This window comes from Arvicola amphibius, chromosome 6 (assembly GCF_903992535.2).
Source record: "Arvicola amphibius chromosome 6, mArvAmp1.2, whole genome shotgun sequence".
NCBI classification, from domain to species: domain Eukaryota; kingdom Metazoa; phylum Chordata; class Mammalia; order Rodentia; family Cricetidae; genus Arvicola; species Arvicola amphibius.
The window spans coordinates 42,578,604-42,584,603 of record NC_052052.2 but is presented as its reverse complement, the minus strand read 5'-3'; the positions used below and the strand labels follow the sequence as shown (position 1 = coordinate 42,584,603).

Sequence of the window (6,000 nt, the reverse complement as noted above, 5' to 3'; positions counted from 1 at the left end):
ATCCTTGGAGCAACAGCTGAGGGAGGGAAGGTGGCTGGTGAGAGGTAAGGGGAAGCAGGAGAGAGGAGCATGAAGATGAACTCAGGTTGAGTCGTGAGAGCTTTGATACCCGCTTATGGATCTCTGTTGAATCTATATATCAGGGGCAAAGACAATGCCAGTACCGGAGAGGTGATGGTGACAGAGTCTGCGATGATCTGAAGGCGTTTAGCTTGGAGGAAAGACTGGGAAGTGCAGTCATTGGCTTCAAATACATGAAGGATCTGGATAGCAGTATGGCAATATGCATTGTGAGCTCATGGGTTCTGGCTCAGAAATTCTGTCTAGGAATTTAGTTCAAGGAAATAATCCAAAATGAGGACAAAACCTTCTGGACCAAAACATTCATTATTGTGTTACTTAGAATAACCCTGAGTTAGAAACGAGCTAACTGCCCAGCACCAAGACAGTGGTGAAAGAAATTATAACAGGTCTTTACTGCAGAACATTCTGTGGTTACTAAAGTATAAAAACTTTAAGGGTGTGAGAACATACTTGTAATATCATGACCAGCGGAAAAGTAGGGTATAAAATACCTTATACAGAAATGATCTCAATGACATAAAATAATATGAATTCAACATAAATGTCCAAGTTTCATGTGCTTATTGCTCTTGACACGTTTCTAGGTGACCTTGAAATGGGCAGGCTGTTATAGAGGTCACTGGCACAGAACTGGGAGCTGGCATTATCGATGCATACTCTAATGACCAGCCCTTAAGAATGAAAGATGATGCTCTGGACTCCTTCCACACAAGTGCCTATGTTTGCTGCTTGGAGTCATCACTAGACACTACTGAGCGCATGCCACGTACAAGATACTTTCCCCTGTAGATTATATCCCTTAATTTTTTTAACCCGTTTGGCAGATTTTAGTTTTAATTGAGTTTATAAGAGAAGGAAGCGACAGGTTTGAGAGCGAGAGCAGTTGTCCAAGATCACACTGCAGATGGGTTTCAAAACCGATTGCATGCTTGCAGCTTGTTGCTGCTGTGTTGTTGTATCTAGTCCATAGTTACATAGAACCACCTGGAAGTGTCGCAGAACAGAGAACCCCATGGCACGCCTTCTTGTCCCTGTCTTACTGACTGCATGGCGAGGCAACTGGAATGGGTATGAATCCCGTGCTCAGGAGAGGCCATCACAGCAAATGCAGCAAAGCCTTTCCTAAGCTTGAGTGATAAGTATTTGCAAAGCCTTACGCTGTGTGAAAAAAAGAATCTGAGTCTGTTACACCCATTAACAAATTTAATTCCTCGTTTGTTTGCTTTGATTTTGAAAACAGGATCTTCCTATGTAGTACAGGCTAGCCTCGGACTCACGATCCTCGTGGCTCCAGCTCCTGAGTGCTGAGATTACAACTATGTACCACCAGACCCAGCTTTAGCTAATATAATTCTTTTAACATGCTGCAAGCCTAATAACATTATAATCCTCAGTTTCCACATAAGAAAACATTGAATTTAAATAAATATTTTTCTGAAGTAAACTAAACAAGGTATACATCACCACACCATCCCTTACAGCTATGCAGCATAGCCTCTGTATATATGTATAATAAAATGAAAACAAAATAAAAACAAATCCTAAAAGGCGTCTCTATAGCAGCACCATAAATCTCAGGGAGATAACTATTTTGCTTAACGGAAACACCTGGTAAACAGTTTGTGAATACAAGAGCTCGTGAGAACATTGAAAACAAAAAAAATAGTCATGATTCCTTCTGGCAGAAGTGAGAAGAATGTGCTTTTTGTTCTAGAAAAGGAGAAGGGTCAGCACAGAGTGAGTAATGGGTAGAAAAAGCCAACAATGTTAGTCTAGGACCCTGTCATGGGTTGAGAGAGTCCAAAGGGGATCAGTGAGTGTTGGGTCTGGCCCGACAGGTCAGTACATTCCTGAGAAGGGGGTGTGGATTGAGGAAAGAAATAGATGAGAAGCAGAAGATAGAGTTGGGAGGGCATCCAGTGAGTACTGTGATCAGCCCCAAGTTTATTACTCAAAGTCTTATACATCCCAAACAAAAAGGTAAGGCACAAGACTCCCCTGATATAAAGAACAAGCAAGCATGATTACCTCCTTTCATCTCAAAACACCTGCTAACCACGCTCTAAGTCAAAACAACCTGTTGACTGGCCTTTGAGGATAAGGCATCCAGTAGCAAGGCATGGAGGCCTTGAAGAGGGATTATGCCCAGCTTGAAAGTGGATCTTTTTTTTTAATTTAAAAATTCCACCTGTTAATTGACTAACATGGAGAAAAATACAAAAAGAAATTAAGGCACCCAATCTTGAGGAATTTTAGCACCGCTGAAAACATCTTTAATGATTATGGTCTTGCATTTCTTCCCTGACCATTTGTTTCTCTTTCATGACCATTTTATTTCCATTTTGCCCGCCTCCTTTCTTTAATAGTGTTCTCCTTTAGGTGGAGAGAGAGATCTCTTACAAACTGTGAAAAACAACAACAATCCAAGTAGCTTTGACCTCATCCCATAAAATGGGGGTGTGTGTGCAGTGTGTAGTCACTGTGGAGAACAGGGAATGCACACCGGTTATAGTGGTCAATCTCAGCTGTCAGCTGGTTAGAAATTACAAACACCTTACAGACAAGCTTGTGGGTGTGACGGTGAGAAGCTTAACCCCCACTGTAAATGTGGGCAACACCATTCTTTGGGCTGGGTCTCTGGCTGAATAAAAAAAGAGAAAGCCGGTGGAGTGTGAGTATCCATCTCAGGGCTTCCTGATTTTGGAGCTAAGGGGACTAGTTTGCTCGCACTCCCGCTGCCCTGCTTTCCCACCATGGTTTGCTCAGCCTTCACCCCCACTCCCTGCTGCCCGGCTCTCGGCTCTCCCATCCTGGTGGGCTGTACCTTCTAAACTGCAAGCCCGATTAAGACCTTGCCTCTTCAAGCTGCCCCAGTCGGGCCTTTTGTCACAAGTAAAGTGGCTGATGTGGGTGTTCAAGAAGAAAGGCTCAGATTCATTGCAAGTGATTCATAAAGCGAAATTAAGTTGGTTTCTAAACTACAGCTAAATTGTAGGATTTTTCTATAGCCACTTGGTTTCCAGGAATTATGATTTTCTCTGCTGGGCAGCAGCAGAAGAGAGATGGACACAACACTTTCTACTGCTGTGAAGAGACCCCTCGACCACTGCAACTCTTATAAAGGAAAACCGTTTAATTGGGGCGGCTTACAGTTTCAGAGGTTTAGTCCATTATCATCATGGTGGGACACGGTGGCCTGCAGGCAGACATGGTGCTGGCTACATCTTGATCAGAAGGCAACAGGAAGTTGACTGAGATATTGGGTGTGACTTAAGCATATATGAGATCCCAAGGCCTACGTCCACAATGGCACACTTCCTCCAACAAGGCCACACCTCCTAATAGTGCCACTTCCTTTGGGGACCATTTTCTTTCAAACCACCACACCCATGCACTTTGGACAAGCCTCCCATGGAGGAAAGGTGGCTAGATGCCCTGCTCTTCTCTTAGTTTGCTACTGATATGCTTCATCGCCTCTGGGAAATTCTAACAGCATGCCATTGGGAAAGTAAATGAGGCTACGCTTGGGGAAGGGTTTAAAGGGTGCAGAGGGGATGAGTAGAGACACAAACTACCATATGCCCAAGCTATACTGTTCTCTTTGTTTCTTGGTTTTTTGAGACAGAGTTCTCTGTGAAACAGTCCTGGCTGTCCTGGAACTCTCTTTGTAGACCAGGCTGGCCTCGAACTCACTGAGACCTGCCTGCCTCTGCCTCCCAAGTGCATGTGCTACCACCACCCAGCTCTACTACTCTTGAGTGTGTTTCTGAAAACTGTAAGTCAGGGTACCGCAAAGATACTTGTACATTCATGTTATTGCAACCATACTTACAATAGCCAAGTTAGAAGCAGCCCAATTGTTCAACAATTGGGTAAGTAGACTGTGGTGTATACACAGTGGAGTTTTATTCAGCCATTAAAAGAATGAAATGACATCACTCTCGGGAAAATGACTGCCACCGGAGACCATCGCAATAAGCAAAATAAATGTGATTTTGGAAGTCAAATGTTTTTTTCTCATTTGTGGATAATAGATTTTATATAAATAGATAAAAATCACACACACACACACACACACACACACACACACACACACACCTTTAGAAAGAAAGGTGACTAGTAGAGGTGGAGAAAAAGTGAGAGGAAGAGGAGGCGTGGTATTAAACATGCTAGACTTCACTGACTTGAGGACTTACTTGCATGACTGTCCTTATGAAGAAGGCCTTCACAATATACAATGACTATACATCAACTGGGGAGGAGGGGGGGAAGATATTCCAGATGAAAGGAACTGAAAAGGGAGGGGCCAAGGCACTTTTTTTTTTCACAGAGTGGTACCAAACCTCAGGAGATTTCGTTCTGGTCCCATTTCATTATCAGCCACTTTGGGAGGAGAAAGGGGAATAGGTGTGCTTATGTCTGAGAGATGACATTTCACAGAGTTCTCTCTACTCCTGTTTTGGTATTTGGAAATCCACCTGCCAGCCCTTAAGTATTGCTGCCCACCGAGGTAGATCACATCATAAAAAGGTGAATTCGAAGTGAGAAACCACACTGCTTCAGTCACTGTGACAGCCAGACTTTGCACACACAGAGAAATTACAGATCTGCCTCTTAAATCCAAGAGAAGACCTTTTATAATCAGTTACTTCAGTGGCAGCTCAAGAATTTTCATACAGGTTTATTTTTTACTAATAATATAACAAATACATGCAAACTGACTAGAAAAGGTTCTTTGTTTGTTTTAGGAAAAACAACAACCCAGAAAGAACCTGTAGATGGAAGTTTCTGTCCCACCTCGTCCCACAGCTGTCCAGTCCCAAATAAACACATAGAGGCTCATATTAATTACACACTGTTTAGTTTACTGCTCAGGCTTATTACTGACTAACTCTTTTTTAAAAAAAACATGTAAGCAGTCAAAGGCAGGCAAAGGCAAAAAGCATCCCTTGTTTTCCAGAGACCTCAGGCATGCCAGACTTGCTTCCAAATTGCTATGTTCCTGAAAGGGGCACTAGTCAGCCCCTTCGAGAGAGACTCACCTTAGACTACTTACTAGCTCTTGCTACTTAAATTAACCTATAATTCTTATCCATGTTTAGCTTCCTCTGCATCTGGCTGGTGACCATGTCTCTGCCTTTCCTCTTCCCAGAATTCTCCAGTCTAATCACCCTGCGTATACTTCCTGCCTGGCTGCTGGCCAATCAGTGGTTTATTAAACCAACATGAGTGACAAATCTTTACAGTGTACAAAAGCAGCAGAAGCAAGAATATATTTGTGTTGCTAATTGTGAAATAGGTGCCCATTTTTCTTTGTGATAGTTTTTCTTTTCTTTTCTTTCTTTCTTTTTTTTTGAGGCAAGATCTCAGTTAAAATTTTCTTGTTTGACAGTTTTATACACGTGGAGGGCGAACTGTCGCCATTTTCACCTCTATTTCTCTCTCTCGTCCCCTTCCCTCTCCCACTGAAACACTTCTCAGCAATCCCCCTCCTGCTTTGACGTCTTCTTTTTGTTTCTGACTCACTGGGTTTCTTGCCTGAGTGAGGCTGGGAGACTATTTACCGGAGCAAAGACAACTTCACAGCTACAGCACTCAGGAAAATGACACCTTTCCCCTCCAGCAACTGGCAATTGCCAATAAATAAATAAATAAATAAATAAATAAATAAATAAATAAAGAGAGAGGTGAGGATTCAGGGAACCGCTGCCAGCCATGGTGAGGTGTTGACAGGCTTAATCTTGTGCAGGTCTTGCACATTTAACCGCAGCTACAGTGAGTCCACGGACGCCATGGCTGTCATGGCAAAAGCCTCTTTTTTGGTTCCACATCTCACCATTGCTGGCTCTTTGGTTCTTTCTGCCTCGTCTTCTGTGGTGTTTCCTGGGCCCTGAAGGGGGTGAAATAACTTTCTCT

The 6,000-nt window shown here is 43.0% G+C and overlaps 1 non-coding gene across 1 annotated transcript; it reads right to left on the bottom strand.

Annotated features, from left to right (window-relative positions):
• Positions 1-4,991: 4,991 nt before the first annotated feature.
• LOC119818130 lies at positions 4,992-5,133 on the bottom strand. The gene has a single exon (XR_005286039.1). It is a non-coding gene; the product is annotated as a small nucleolar RNA SNORA67 (small nucleolar RNA).
• Positions 5,134-6,000: the final 867 nt, after the last annotated feature.